The sequence below is a fragment of the Seriola aureovittata genome, chromosome 23, assembly GCF_021018895.1.
Source record: "Seriola aureovittata isolate HTS-2021-v1 ecotype China chromosome 23, ASM2101889v1, whole genome shotgun sequence".
Classification (NCBI taxonomy): domain Eukaryota; kingdom Metazoa; phylum Chordata; class Actinopteri; order Carangiformes; family Carangidae; genus Seriola; species Seriola aureovittata.
The window spans coordinates 6,130,545-6,147,341 of NC_079386.1; the positions used below are offsets into that span (position 1 = coordinate 6,130,545).

General features: G+C 40.0%; 1 long non-coding RNA gene across 1 annotated transcript; it reads right to left on the reverse strand.

Moving 5' to 3' along the window:
• Window positions 1-1,381: 1,381 nt before the first annotated feature.
• Window positions 1,382-2,733, reverse strand: LOC130164809 (uncharacterized). The gene is made up of 3 exons (XR_008826664.1): window positions 2,618-2,733; window positions 2,365-2,461; window positions 1,382-2,270 (listed from the first exon to the last, which is right to left on the reverse strand). It is a non-coding gene; the product is annotated as an uncharacterized LOC130164809 (long non-coding RNA).
• Window positions 2,734-16,797: the final 14,064 nt, after the last annotated feature.

The window sequence follows — 16,797 nt, forward strand, 5'->3', positions numbered from 1 at the left end:
GTTTCAGAGTTTTCCCAGAAGTCAACACCAACGGGCTAATTGTTTTATAATATTCTAACATTTCCGAGCTTTGTAAACAGTGAATTACTAAAACTCCACAGAAGCCAGTCGGGGGAATGAGAGTGGAGCACACATGAAATACACTGATAACAAGAGGAACACAGGGTTACTGAGCAGAGGAGAGAAAAATGAGCAATAATTTCCCCCGTTTCCATGGTGATGGGCATTTTTCTCATTGTTCTTTTTCTACCTCTCCATCTCTCACTCTGTCTGTTTTCTCCACTCCTGTTGTAAAACGCATGAAAGTAGTAAAACTGTGTGACATGCACATTCATTTTGCTGCTTTACTTTAACACGACACCCACAGCACTTCAGCGGCTGGAAAACATCCTGCCTAGATGGTCAACCACTAAAATATCAAAGTTTGGACTTTAACAGACACTCCCTGTCTGGAAAACCGGTGTATTACTGGAAGTCTATAACAAGTACAAATTTGTGTTTTCAAAAGGTGAACTAACTTCACTGAGAACTTTTACCCTCATGTATTAACCTGAAGCAGCTCTCTATCAAATATCACCAGAAGACATCTTTTCATGTATCTGTTGAAAGGGGAAGCTTCTGTTCTGCTCAAATTAAATTTTACCTGTTCTTTAACCTAGTTTGCCTGCATTTGCACGTGCAACTGAAAAAGCTTATAACAGAAGAACTGTAAGGCCAAAATGAAATGGTAGCATCTGAAAATGAGCTTGTTTTTCATGGGACTAAAACCCAACCTACATGACATCAGTTCATACATTTTTATTTTTGTATGTTTTTGTCCTTGCCTGGAAAAAAAAAAAAAAAAAAAAAGTCAGATTTGATAACTATGACTAGAATATACTGTATACATATATAAAGTACATAACCCGAACCTTTTACCATGATCTTAAACTTGAGTTTAACGACCTTATTCTTGAATCTAAAGCCAAGCCTCCACCAAAGATTAGCACTTTGAGACGTGACACCGTACAGATGTTTCTCTCATTTATCAGCCTGTCCAAATATCATTTTAGTGAACACATTTAGCCTTTAGAAGATCTCAGTACACACACATGTATACAGCAGTATCTTAATTAAAATGGACTCCTGAAGCATGAGTATCATTACAATAGGCTCTCTGTCTTCAGTCTATTAGGAAAAGCATTAGAGAGTAAAAAGACAAAAGAGGGGGAATGAGGTGAGTGACTGATGGAAGGATCATCCATGTTGCTCCAGAGGAGAGCCCTCAGAGCGACGCGCTCCATTCTGCTTTGTCACCAGCACCATTATCAGTCATTTAGTCGTGTTTCTGACCCTCTGGCAAACGCAAGGTCAATAATTCCTCTCTTCCAGCTCTGTTTTTGGTCTCTACCAACTCTAACTGTTTGGTGCTGAGCAGGTAGTGCATGGTGGGTTTTTAGACAGCTGCCCGTTACAGATAAAAATGAGTCTATGGGCAGTGCGAGTGATGAAAACAGTAAAGTTGTGGGCTTGATAAGTAAAAACACTGAAAGTCAGAAAGTTCCATTCAAATTCAGGTGATAATTCTCTGCAGGATTATGACTATGAGTGACCTATTTCACCTTGTTCTCTTTGTCATTGTAAAAAATATTGATTATAGCTGCCTCAACATGAGTATTAGTACCATTTATAATCAGGTTCTTTCCATTTTCTTGGCATGTCATTTTACAGTATTCATGTTTATTCACATAAGTTCTGTAACATTGGTTTATATCTTTGCATCAGTCTCCATGTTTGTGAACTTGGTGTGTTTCTTTGAGAGCACAGTACTATGTACAGGAGGACAGGAAATGAGCTCTCATTTGAGGTCCAGTCTTATTAAACAGTAGACACAATGACTGGAGGTTTACGGACATTAAATATTTACAACATGAAAGCCGCAAACCTTATAACAGCTGTTGGCTCTTGTGTAGCTACTTTCATATCTCCCTCTGACATACACACAGGAATCATATTTTCATCTCTAGAACAGATTGCTTTGTTGCTAGTTTTCAGTAGACTGTATGCATGCGTGGATGGATGTTAATGTGTAATCCCTGTGTGGTTTTAGTTAGGGTGTGTATCTTGTAGTAGAAGCCCCGACACAGTGCTGGTAGACGAGTCCACAGCCTCATTGAATACGATGGGATTTGGACATTGTGATGAGGGTTTTAAATATAGCCTTCCCTCGCTCTGCAGCTCTCCATGAGTGTTTCCTTGTTTGGCTTGTGCAGAAACGAGGACAACCAAACCTAATCCAATCCAATCAAATTGATACACGACATAAGGGGAAAGAGAACAGACAACATGGAGGTGGTGAGTGACTGCTGCGTGTTTGTGACTCACCACCTGAGATGACTGTGTTCCTCAGGACACGACACACCAGCTGTGTGTTGTGCACATAGCTGCATGGATCAGCAGTGCGTTTTATATAGGCACGAACCTGTTTGAACAAAGTGACATCAGGGCTGATTATAATGAGGGAAATTAGATCTATTTATGAAGTTAAAACACTTTAAAAACACTTTTTTCTGTTTTTGACATTTGTATATTTATATAATGCTGTTAAGTAGGAGGTTCAGAAAAAGTTCACCATCACCATGGGCATCGGGTCAGGATGCAGGACCAAACAATGAAGACCATGAAACGTCAATCCAATCCAACAAAAGGTTTATTCTCGTAGTTATTTCCAACATGGAAGACGCACACGGTCTGCTGGTTCCTGAAAGGACACAAATAAAGAGTCAAGATTATTACTTGTTAAAGAAATAAGGATGAAGAAAGTTCTTGGGGGCTAACAGACAAATGATGGGAAATAAAGAGAAACAACATTTTCTTACCAGAAACTAGCGCTCCGTGTGAAGGTGAAAAAGAGTGACTGAGTGGAGTGAAGCCCTTAAATAATCTTCTAGTGCCCAGGTGAACTCACTCAGGTAAATGAGGGGTGGAGGGTGCAAACAAGAGCCAATCGGCGATAAGGAAAGGAAAGGAAGTGAGGTAGGTGAAGGAAGGGAAAGGAAAATGAAAGAAAATAGGGATCTTTACTACTAATGCCATTATTAAAATAGATTTCTTTTACATTAGTTTCATTTGAAATGTATGTGTAATATATCCTGGCACTACTTTTTACAGCTGCTAGCTACAGTTGTTTAGCCTAAGGACATGACAGTGGTATCAAAACTTTTTCTTTAAGTTACCAACTATTGTTTCCAAACAAAACTCTTAAAATTTTTCATTATTCTTTCTTTTGTGTTTGTTCTAGTTCTGAGTAAAGAAAAAAATGTATTCCATGTTGTTATCAACGTGAACATCTTTAGATTATTTATGTAGTGGAGGAGCCTTTAAAAGTTAGAAAAGGAAATAATCAGAAATGTGCCTATATACAAAAACAAACTTGACCTTCAGACAAATAAACAACCACTGTGTTTGACTCTATGTAGCGCTGAAATAGCTTCTGCTGCAAAGTTAACATTCATTTAAGGCTCCATTTCACTACCCCCGTTAAAATCACAGCAGGCAGATTGAACCAGATTCACTCTTGCAAAAAAGTTTCACAAACTAATTTCCACTGAAGTGCCCTTGAGCTGACACTTAACCCCAGGGCTGTGTGTTCTTTGTATCTCTGTGCTTTCAGTGCTGAGGCAGTTAAGCATGTTTAAGCATCTTTCATTAAAATGTGAATGAAAGTGAGATGAATATGAACTACATTGTTCCTGGTGCAGATTAGAGGATTTACTTCGAGGAGCTTTGAGGTATCCTGGTGGATCTCGCTGCCAGAGTGGATTCAGTTTCCATCTCTTTTAACATCCTTGAACAGGACTCTATAGTCAAAGGTGCTCTGACCTTCCCTGTGAAACCACTAATGTTTGATGCTCTGACCATAGTTTCTATAATCTTCAAAACATTTAGTTTACTACTTCAGTTCTTGTAATGTAGTAGTTTAGATTAAAATAGACAGGACAGTAAGAAAAGAGAGTCATAAAACATCTGCAACAAGTCCTCCAACGTAAACAACCACACAGATTACTTGGGTCAATATGGCGCACCGTCATGGTAACAATAATGAGCTAAGGAGTATACCAGTGGCAGCCGTACCTGTCACCATCCCAGGCCTGGTCCTGTAATGCTGCCCGGTCTCCCCCTCTGTCTCTGTCAGCCACAGTCTGTCCCCCTCAGGCCCTGTGTTTATTATGGCTTGATATGGTTCTGAACTGTTGTTCCTCGGCCGTCCACCAGATGCCCTCACACTGCCTGTTCCACCCCTGTGAACTCCGGCTCTTGCCACCCCAGCTGTTACCTGCCTGTCTGTTGTTGATTGCTTTATTAAAGTGTCTTCACTGCAGCTGCCTCTTGTGTACATGTGGCTCCTCCCGCCTGTGTTCTGTACACCAGCTGTGAAAGTACCAGACCTTCGTTGTCATGGTGACAATAATACGACCAGTAGAGTGTACCAGCAGCAGGTGTGCGGGACCTTTGGTGTCATGGTAAACACGTGGTTAAGGATGTGGAGCAGTCACGGTTTGTTGTCGTGGTTACAATAATTAACAATAAAACAATTCAATTTCAATTCAGTTTTATCTGTATAGTGCCAAATCATAATATACGATATCTCACGGCATTTTACAGGGTAAAGCTGAGAGCTTACTTTATTATAGAGAGAAACCCAACAGAGCAGCACTGGGCGACGGGGGGGGGAAACCTCCAACAGAATCAGGGAGGGCGGCTGCCTGAGAATGGTTGTTTAATGCTCATGGATAAAAGAAACAGCGTCAACTATCAGTTTCAGACGGGTAACAAATGGCGGCCCCCTATAGTTTGTCGACCCATCCATCCACTGCAGCCACTAGAGGTCATCTGAGAATGAAATGGAAATACGGGTGGCAATAAGCTACTTGTGACCTTCGGGCTTGTTTTACACATCTGAGCTCTTTGGTATTTAGACTTTGTTCAGTCTAAACTGTTTATTCTGTATTAAAAATACCCAGTCATTTTATATGCCCTATCAAAGCTCAAAGCCTTGATATGAAGTCCTTGATCTTAAAATAGTTTTTTCATTGAGTTTATGTCAGCTGTTTGATCTTAGGCTGTGAAAAGAGCAGTTTTCAGTGAAAGCTTGACAGGGAGTTTGGGATGCTTTTCCCCAGAAGGCCGTGATGTTAGATCAGCATTTTATCTTCTTTCCTCTGAGCTGCTGCTGAAATATAAAGCTGAAAGAAAATAAATAAATATCGTGAAGGCTGGCTGGAGAGGAAACTTAACATCTCTCCTTTTTGGATTTTACTTGATATTGATACTTGTTTTGATCACAAGGAATTCAAATCCTAGGAAGCGAAGTGAGCGGTGAAACAGTTTCTTTCATTATAACTGATGTTTACTGCCAGAGGAAGACGGGGATGACAAACAACTGCAACACTATTGTTACAAACCAGGGATCTACATTTAAAGTAGGCTCTCACACAAGATAAATGATCAAACTGTTTAACTGTCAGTACAATTACACTAAAACTACAGCTCCTAGACAAAAAACACAGCAAATATTCTGACGGCTCTAAATATCAAATTTAGGTTCTGGATTACTTACAGCAACTTTCACTTTTTTAAGCTCAAACCTTCAAATAAATGTCAATATAAAATGAGAACCTTTTCCCAACACGTTACATAAGTAATGTTACATATATTTATCACTCCCTTGAAAATAGAACTGCCTTAAAGTCAAACTTTTCTCTCTCTAACTGATCTCAGATTATAAATTTGTTATCTTCCCGCATCTCCTTATTCACCTGCAAATCTCAAATTACAAAAGCAACGTGCTCTTCAAAAGCGTGTCTTGTAATCTGTTTTCATCATCTACTCTTCATGCAGATCTGAAAATACGCTTTGCTCTTGTAACAGGTTTATAAAGGCGTGACCATGTCGTGGCATAGCTTCAGTGCAGATAACCATGTCAGTGTGTTCAGATGTTTTAATCCTGCAGCGACCTGACCTTTCGCTTCCTTAGAGAGCCGTGTGATTGAGATGAGTGACACTGTTGTGTCGAACCGGTCGATAACCTTCCTCCCTCCCTCCAGCGGCTGAGCAATTAACCAGCAGCAGCAGATGAAGACAAGTGATCATTACAGAGGCTAAGCTCTAACGATCAGATCCGCGCCAGTGTGTGTGTATGCGTGTGTGTGTGTTGAGTGTTTGTCTGCTGTCTGTGTTTGTGTACAACTTCCTGTGTCAGTAAATGTGTAGGCTGTGCTGCAGTCGACAGAGAAAATCATTAGACTCGGCTCTGCCTTTCTGACTCTATTCCTCGGATCTCGTACCCTCCATCCCTCCTCTCGCTCTTATTAGAAGCAATGCTGGATCCCAGTCAAGTGGGAAATTCATTTTAAGTCTCGCATTTAAAGAGTATCATTTAATGGCTGCATCGGGAGAGTGAGCTTGAGAAATATTGCCTAGTATCCTCAGGCCCCGTTTCGCAGCATTTTAATACAGCGGGGAAATGCAGATTTGTGTCTTTTCAACACCTGAGATGCGGCATCAGCACATTCACACATGCACAGTCTGTCAGTCTGTCTGTCTGTCTGTCTCTCTCTCTGCCCAGCCAGTCGGATCATGTGTGTCAATGTCAATGTCAATTGTGCCCCATTTAAAAAGAAAAAAGAAAAAAAAGAAAAAGAGGCCGCTCACCCTCCACTAACCCTGTCTCTGGGGTTTTGGCCAAGACTTACCCCTTCAAATCCAGGTTGCCTCTGCTAAATCTGGAGAACAAGAAGTGGAGGAGGATGGATTAGTGATGTCGGAGTAAGAGTTACTGAAACCTCAAAAGAAGTAAATTGGCATCAATTTGTAGCCTAAGTCTCCACATACAGACTGAGAATTTAGGAGAAAACTGTAAAATATAAATGTCTCGAGTTGTCTCCCTTCACAGAGAATTTGTTGTGAGGGTAAAATGTGCCTTTTTGTGCCTCCGTTGCTTGAGCTGAAAGTTTGAAAGTGCACAATCTTGTTTACTTTGAATTTTATGCAAATGAAGCGGCAGCACAGACAGCGCTGTGCAAACAAATAGCCTCTTTAACACCAACTGCAGTGGCATGCTTCAGATGGTAATCCACCGAGCCCGGCACCTGTGAACTCCAAAGAGCCTCCTACAACTAAAGTGTTCTCTGATCTCCGACCTCCACAATGTCTGAGCTCCATGCAGTCAGTCTGATGAACACAATAATACCATTGACAATTGCCCAGGTGCATGCTGGGAGGCTTCTACACACATTTATCCAGGGACACTACAATATAAACTGATACAAACTTCAACTCATTGTCCATTTCATCAAATTAAACCCATTTCATTTATCTTTTATATGGATGCAGGATACCATGGTCAAATGTCAGTGAAGTCAGGCGGTTCCCATTTATACAAAAAAGATCATATTTGACATTAAACATTTGACTTCAACCCCAATATGTTCCTGTCTTAAATAAACTACCAATATTGGGTCAACTGATCAGAAGTTGTACGTTTTGGCCCTCAAGGCCAATTTACATTAATCTAAATGAGGAACAAATATGAATACAAATAATTATTCACTAAGATAGGAAATAAAAAACTTGAGACTGATAGAATAACAGTGTTCACTTTATCAAAGAGTAAACTCAGAGTAAACAACAAATTAAATTCTATATTTGTGTCATTGTTTTCAGCAACATAATTTCCCTGTTCTTATTCTTTGTAATGTAAATAAAAGCGTCTATCAAGAACATCAATGAACAAAATCAGTGAAGGAATGATGGAACCCATGAAATACTTAACTATTGAATATTTTAAGTAAACTTTTATGACCATTTGATCTGTAGCAAATGGAACTACAGCCACAGACTATTTCACACACACCCACACACACATACACGCTCTCACAATGAGTGATAGGGAGTCAGCAAAAGGTTAAGCAGGTGATTACACCGAGCTTAGCCTTAAACATGGACAGAATATAATTTGGTTTGAGCAATGTGTGTGTGTGTGTGTGTGTGTGTGTGCGTGTGTGCGTGTGTGTGTGCGTGTGTGTGCGTGTGTGTGTGTGTGTGCGTGTGTGTGCGTGTGCGTGTGCGTGATTGCCGTAATTGGTTACGTACTCTGTGTCCTTCCTAAGGTCATTCTGGAAAGATTCAGTGTGGACGTCACTGTTGTTGACTGTCATGCGGTGCCGTACCTTGATAAGGGAGTCATGTTGTAGAATTTAATGTGTTGTCATTACTTGAATACTTCCCTCATCTAAGTGAAGCAGAGATTCAGGTGGAAAAACATGATGAAAAGACTGATAAGGGAAAGATGTAAGAGAAGTGGGACAATCGATGGAGGATACGAGTTCAGCGGTTTTACAACATGGCAGGAGACTGATGGTGGAGAGAAGGCGGGGTCAGAGATAAAGGCTGTTTGTGTGTGTGTGTGTGTGTGTGTGTGTGTGTGTGTGTGTGTATGTGTGTGACTGATAGCTCTCTGGGGCAGGCTAAAACTGACCACGAGGACAGTGGTGAGAAGGGCAGGGAGAGCAGCGAGGATGGTTGGTAACAAGAGCGGGGTCTGAAAGATGATGCTCTGAGGAAGAGGAGCAGATGTTCTAAGAATTGCAAAGAGAGCGGTTGAATGAGAGCGATGAATTAAAAAAAATGAAGAAAGTCAGAGAGTGAGAGAGATGAAGATGAAGGAAAAGCAGAAAGTGAGAGAGTGGGCGGCACGGGAGAGATCAAAAGCAAGTTTTTCTCCGCTTTCATCTGTCGCCCCTGGGCTGCAAAACATCTGTTAATAACAACACACGGTATTCACACCAGTCTCACACTCTTACACAGTCGTGTCCTGCGTGTTCAGGTTTGGTTAATCTTTTGATCTTCCTCTTCCTCAGACCATTAGCCACACCTTCCCCCTGTCTCGACAAGCAGCTGGAGAAATACAGGGCGATAAAGATGATGAAGGTCTGTCAGACTGGAGATTCAATTCGTGTAAGGCAAGTGATTCTGAATAATTCAACAGCTAATGCAGAGCACATTCACGTATTTCCCCAAATATGTTCAAAATACATTCAGATCAACAGCAATGGTATGGATGATTTACAGTCATCCACTCTGACCGATGGCCTGGGCCAACCAGGATTTCATACCTTCATACCTCTTTAAAAAACATTTTTGATCAATCACTGCTATAACATTGAATAGAAAACATTACAATATGACTTGAAATGATAAAATATCTCGGCCCTTTAATCATGGTACCTGAATCTGAGTACCATGATTCAGATTAAGCTGTCAGTGACTGAAGCTGATGGGAATTACTCTTAGACAGGAAGTTAGTCGGGTTTCTAACTTGGGTTTGACTATGGTTCTTTTCAGTAGCAAATGCCAACACATTTACCATAATTTATAACTGCATAAAGCCCTATATGTTAAACTGTCATGTTGCAGCTGCTGCATCTACTGTCTCTAATGGTCAATCCATCAAATGTGTTTACATTCTAAAGGCTATTTTGCTTTTTGACCAGATTAAGATGTGATGGCGACTTTGCACCTCTTGCTTTTTTTGTCTGTGCCTCACAAGCTCTGGTCCCTGCAGAGAGACACCAACAGAGAAATAGATTAAACCCAAGAGACTGTTCACTGTTATGACTGACTGTTGTGATGTTTAATTCATGTTTCCCTCAAATTTACCTCCCACCTTCCCCTTGCACTTTTCAACTGTAAATATATATATCTAAATCTATTTTTGACATCAACACATTTACTGCGTTTTTCTGTGAGAGCAAGAAATGGGCCTCCAGCACTGGGAATTGTCACTGGAAGCAAGAACTTATCAGTGCAGTCATCCCAACCTTTTCTGTTCATGCCCATTATCTCATGCGGCTTCCTTTGCGTTTCTTCTGCCTCCTCTCCAGGCCGACAGAGCGAGAGCGCTCAGCTGGTCCAGTGATCCTCCCCCTCAGCCTCTCCCTGCTGCCTCGGCTCCATCAATCTCCTGCCTCCTGCCTGACATTCCTCCTGCTTCTCTTCCAACTCCTCTTCCTCCGTTTGTTATCCTCTCCCTTGGTAGCTCAATGTCTCCTCCACCCTTCTACCTTGGAACCAGTACAGCGCTCAGTTGCCATGACAGCAAAGGTAATGTCGAGGCAAGAGATCAGCAAACCTGTTTTCAACCTTTTGTTTGTGTGCATAAGCTGAAATCGCAAACACACACACACACACACACACACACACACACACACACATACACACACACACACACACCAGTCCTCAGGTGGTTGAAGCTTTATAGGCTCTGTCTCATAAACCCAACAGAATCTTGTTGTCTATTTCTTTTGCCGTCTTTCTCAAGAATAGACAGCTGTGGCCTTCATGCGTTGCCACGGCAACCCATATGGATCCTTTACTCGATCTTCCATTGGTAGCAATGTCGCAGATTGTGTCTTGATTAGCTCTTTCAGAAGAGAGTGTTGGTGAATGTGACGGTAATGAACAAAACCAAATGAAGATGGTATAATTATACGTTCTGCTGCTGCACTAGTACATTTTCTCTTTTTGTGAGCTCACAGATTAAATGTTTAAATCATAAAACGTTAAACTTCTAGTAGCAAAAACTGGATTACAGAAGCTAACGGAGCAGAAGCTAGGTGACATTAGGGCTTTGCAATTCTGCTGAGTCAAATTAGAAAAGTGGCTTGTTTATGTGAGATGCCAGTCAGCTGTTTGGTCCATTTATCCACTGATGTGCACAGAGCAATTATACGAATGGATATTTATAAGGATGATTCTTAATGATTATAGAGACAATGCACACATTTCCTTTAATGCCAGTCAGGTCAGCCACTTGTTCCAGAAAAATACCAAAATATAAACTGCAGATTGCCTTGAAATTGACTAAACACTTTTATGCTCCGTATTGGACAAACAAGGTACATTTTTGATTCTCTCTCATGTGTTTTTCGGTGGGAGCTTTTATGTGATATTTCTTTCAGCTATGGAGAATGAAGGATTGGTATTTCAGCCAAACACAAAAGCACCTGATTAGTTCATCCTTGCAGGGCTGTTAATCAGTGAGACTGCCTGCTGTTTGGAGTGAAAGCCTGCAGACTTTCAGCCTTGCACAATGGCTGCCTATCCCAGACTAATGGTATATTCAAATGAAGCAGCTTCGTTCAGGGATCATCACTCTGACTAATTAAATGTTCCAAGAAGTTAGAGAAAGAATCTAAAACTAACCATTTTAATGTGCAGTGACATTCTGTTTGCCACATGCTCTGGTCTCATCACTTCAGTAGCTACTGTGTCTTCACAGAAGCTACAGCTTGCTCTCATTAACCAATGCCAGTCTTTGTCTCTCTAATGGTTTCAATCCCATACTAATGTATTTCTCTGTGCTCTCACAACCTGACTAATGGGCAGCCTTCAGTCCCCATTAAAATGAGGTGGCCTAATTAGCGTGTGTGTGCTTATGTGTGTCGTGATGTAAGCATCGGGACAGAAGCTTAATGTTATTGTCCCTTTAGAGCCGATGATCAGGCATTAAGACAGTTTGTAATAATATGTGAGTGTATGTGTAGGGGTATGCATGGCGCACATGCTCGATGTTCCCCTGTGTGTGTGTCAAACATAAAGGTCTCAGTGAAACTTGTTTAATTGTCTGTCTGAGTGAAGGTCATTTCCGCAGTGACTCATCCCCTCCATCCCACAGTGCACTGGGGGCAGATCTCTCCAGATAGACAGACAGACAGACAGACAGACAGACAGACAGACAGACAGACAGACAGACAGGCAGACAGACAGACAGACAGACAGACAGACAGACAGACAGACAGACAGACAGACAGACAAATGGCTTTAAACAGGAGCACAGTGACATATTAGAATGGCTCTGGAGCACAGAGCAATAATGACTGTGAGTCAGAGTGGGTTGAATCTTACAGTGGAGGTAGCTGAGCACACGACAAAACATCTTAACAATGTGAACAAAAAGGAGCTTTTATACACTCTAAATTGAACCTGTAGTGATTCCAATAAGGAGAGATCAATTTGAAGTTACTAAGGTTAACAACAGAGAAGGCATTCATACAGTAGGGTCAGCGTGTATGAAGACAGGAGGAAGGACTGGATCCACCTAAAGTCTAAGATCATGGTGGTGCTGGGAAGGAGGTGGGTGTGCAATTGTAGGTCTAAAGAACAGAATGACAGAATATGTCACGTCTGAATTATGAATGTCAGGGACATTGAGGGAAAGCAGAAGTGATGGAAAAGATTAGAAGAAGAACCAAATGCAGTCAACTCATGAGAGAAAAGAGCTTCCATATTGAGCTTTTGCTAAAGATTCATTTGAAATGCACTACCCACACGCATATGTGTACAAAGCATTTGTCCAAATTCTGAATTTCCGTATATGAAATACATCCATATATAAAATAAATGTAAAAATGACATATGAAACCTATTGGAAATTGGATCAAATTCTTTTATTAACATTCAATACCAGTGAAAAGTTTGGACAAAGGAGCCATATTAATCAAATAATGTTGCCCTCCATTAATAATTTATTGGCTCCTCTGAAGTATCTCCACCACACATACGCTTCCTCCTTCTCCTGCTTCAGCTGTCTCATTTGCTCCTGCTTTCTCTTGGCTGTTTACACCTCTCCTGTCCCCTCTCCTGTGTTTCTGCCACAGTGTGCCTCAGGTAAAGATACAACACTGATAACAGGTTATAAAAATATGTCACTTTCCTGCAGAGTCAGCAGTGACTTCTGTTTTTCCTCTGCTGTCATCACAATAGAGCAGCCTTGAAGCAAAGTGCTGAAATGAAATTGAGTATCTGAAAACGTCTGTACATACACAAACAGACTTTGCTTTTTAATTTTTTTTATTTATGGCTGAGATGCATTTGTTGACAAAATGAAACTTTACAGATGTATTGATTAATTGTTGATAAGAAATCTGATATTGATTTGGATCTCATATGACATTGTATCTGATTTCTAATTAGACTATGATTTTGTAAAATGGTGTGTTTTACGATCTCCTATTTGGTTTCTAATTAGAGTATAATTTGGTGAATACTGTCTAAGTATTGCTTTTTTTTGGATCTAATGTAGAATTTGATGTGGTCTTTAAATATAGCATAATTTAGGTGTACGGTGTCTAATTAAGGTACAACTGTGTTTGTTTACTGTCTAATAAAGAACACATTATTTCTAGTTTACAAAGTTTGTTACGTCTTATTAGTGTACCGTGAATAAAGCGCAACTGAAACTACTACTTAATGGCACAAATAAATACGTAATAACTTTTATTACATTAAATAATAAATAATTGATAATTACAATAAACACGTGACCCTAACATCGTCCTGGTTTAATGGTTATCTTAAAAAAATTGATAGCTGACACCTTACTCTATGCTTACATTTGAAAATATATTTGATGATAAATTCAGGGTGTGACTAATTTATGGATGCTACAAAGCTTATTTGTTGCTTATTTTAATTCTTATTTAAATGTTTTTTCCATCACTTTGTCATATGAGGACATTTGTGTGAACAGCACTTTTTCTGTCCTCCACCTTTAAACAACCTCTTTCAAGTCATTGAACAGTTCTCTTGTTCATTCAATTGAAGTCAAGTTTAGTAAGTAAGTCAGTCATTCAGCGTTTCAGCCTCTGCAGTCCAGTCATTTGCGATTGTTTCATTATCTGAAAATGACCCTGAGATACCCGGCTAAATGGCTGTCTGCAAACCCACACACATCAGCTATTCGCCGACTCATCTCGCCATGTGCTGAAGTAACTTCTATCCTGCTTATCTTTCCCTCCGGCCATCTATCTTCGTCCTCCTCTTCGGCAGTCTTACTTTGAAAACTTTCCTCTCCTGATTCCACTGCCTCCCTCTGCAGATTGATCTTTTCTAGGTGCGCTTTAAGGAGTACTGTGCATACTTAGCACTTCAAGCTTCTGGTCTGAATTGCAATTTATTTTATGCTACATTTCAGAAGATGAGGAGCTGTAGGTTCAAATAAGTTCAGATTCAACCTTTATATAAGTGTTCATGCATCATTTAAGGTATGGCAAATGTGTTGCAGTTAACTGAGTGAGAAAGCTAGCATTAGCTATCTACGACATGACCTGTTTAAGAGAGCAGAAAGTAGGTACTATGAATTATTGTCGACATATATCAAAAAACTGTTTGATAATGAAGCAAACTGGTTATGATTTCAAATTAAAATTCACAAAATAACAAACAAACATCAAATTACAAAACATTATGATGATAGCATCAGGCTAAATGACTACATAGTCTCCATTACACTAGCATGAATACTGCTAACTCCAAGCACATACAACATTTCTTCCTGTATACCCACATTCTCAAAGAATAGGCAATTAAATTTGATATAGGTCCAATAAATGGTTATTTTTCACAGTAATGTTACAGCTCATGATGCTACAGTGACTTCCTGTTTAAGTTTATGTTTTAACAATGGACATTAACAATGGAATAAATTATTAGTTTGAAACGAGCTAATAGTTAAGGGAGAATTTAGGAAAGACTTTATAGACAGAGAGAGGATTTTACGAATAGCTGGTGCAATCCACTCTGGCTGTAAAATGTCCTTTCTCTTCAAATTCCCCTGAACTTGAATTCCCCCAAATCTCTAATTCACTAAAACTCTAGCCTATTGCGGCTTTTTTGGTCATTAAGAGTGAAGCCTCTATTTCTTTTATTACTAATAACATGAGACTGCAGCTACAGTCTAAAAAAGCAGGATGAGTTAGAATAAAAGAGACGTTGCTCAACCGTGATGATGGCAGGCATTAATAAGAACAGAGATATCTAATCTGGTTCATTTGCTCTCCCAGAAGTTCCCTAGTTAGGGCAAGTCCCTTTCTGGTACACAATCATGCGCGCACACACACACACACACACACACACACACACACACACACACACACACACACACACACACACGCACACACACACACACACACACACACCTCCTTTGTATTCTAGATAACACACACTCTGCTGTCAGTGATTTGATTTCTACACCTGTCTCTCTGAATCAGATGACCCTACTGGGACAGATGTTGAGGTCTAGACAGGTTATATAGTCATGTATATAAGGGCATGCCTGTGTGTGTGTGTGAAAGTGTGTGTGAGTGTGTGTGTCTACAGATTGCACTGGAGTGTAAGTGTCTAGTTCTGCATCACAGAAGCCACTCTGATTAGATCCTGAGGGACCACTGCTAACTGCTCTACTGGGCCAGCTGTCACTACACGCACACACACATATATACACACACACACACACACACACACACACACACACACACACACACACTTAAGCACACTGAGTCATGCTAACATATGCTATTCATTCACATAGAGAGTTCGCTGCAGCTACATCAGTCTTGGAGTGGAGCAGCTATGAAATAATTATGAAATATAAAGGGTGTGTGTTTGTGCGTGTGTGTGTGAAGATGCCTTTTAAGCAGCAGAGTGGTACAGAGAAGCTCAGGAGGCTGTTGACCTTGCACCGGCGGTCTGACACTTGAATCAATGTGAAAAAAAAAGAAAGAAGAAATTTAAATAAAATGAAAGGCTCCTCCACTGACTGGTCACAATAATCTTGTTTGCGTATAATTAGACTGACATTTGTCGTCAAAAGAAAACCTAAAGATATTTTGAAAAAATTCTTCATTGTTTTTTTTCTTTTTATGTTTCGGGGAGATAATAATGAGCTTTTTATTCAACCAGTCTTTTTTTTTTCTTTGTTTCAAACCAACATTTCATCCTTCACTCATTTATTATATTTTGTTGCTTAGATATCGCATTATCGAACAGGTATATTGATAATAGGCTTAGCAGTCTGGGGAGACAGCCAGACAGAGGATGGCAAGAGTTTAGGACTTGTTTAGACAAATGGCCGGGATGAATAGTTTACAAGACCATGCAGTCAATCAATATGTCTGCACAATTTAAAAAGAAAGAGGAGGGAGAGGGATGTTTGATGATGGGGATGTGGGAGGGTTTCATTTGAGAAATCACAGCCTGATTTCACCTCTTTAAAAATGTCCTCAAAAATATTTTCTGGAGTGCAAATATGAATGGCATACAATAAAAGCACAACAAGCAGTAAACACTAGCTCGACACGTCACTATAAAGTTAATGTGACAAATGAGTTAGCAAACACTTGCCTATTTACACATCCAGCAGATATGGAGCAACAATAGAATTAATTTGAGGACATGTTTCTGTCCGGCTGGTCAATATAAGTGAAATAGTCACTTCCCTTTTAACTCTGTTTTAATCTCCACAATCTCATGAGGGAAACATCTCGCTCTTTAGCTGCTATATGCTACACTTTGTTCAGCGGCTAGCAGCTTATATGCTACATGCAATGTACAGGGAGGGTAGCATACAATGTGTTTTGAGTTTTTAAAAGAAAGATTTTTTATATCTGCCTAAACTATGTTGCTGAGAGCAGTAGGAGTGACCCAAAACAGTAAAGTTGCAGCTGTAAGCTAAAAGATGCTACTGAACTCCTTGTTTGGGCCATATTTCTGTGTGGGTTCATCATTATGAGCAATTCCTTTTACATAGTCATTTGAGTCATAAGACTCATTATTCATAAAGAATATTGATTGCTCCAGCTTTGAATAAATACACTGTATGGTAATTTTTAGGTTTTTCTTTTTTGTTAAATCATGACTGTTGCTTTCATAATGGTGCAGTATGACTTGGCTGTTTCCTGCCTCCTTGAAAAAAGATCA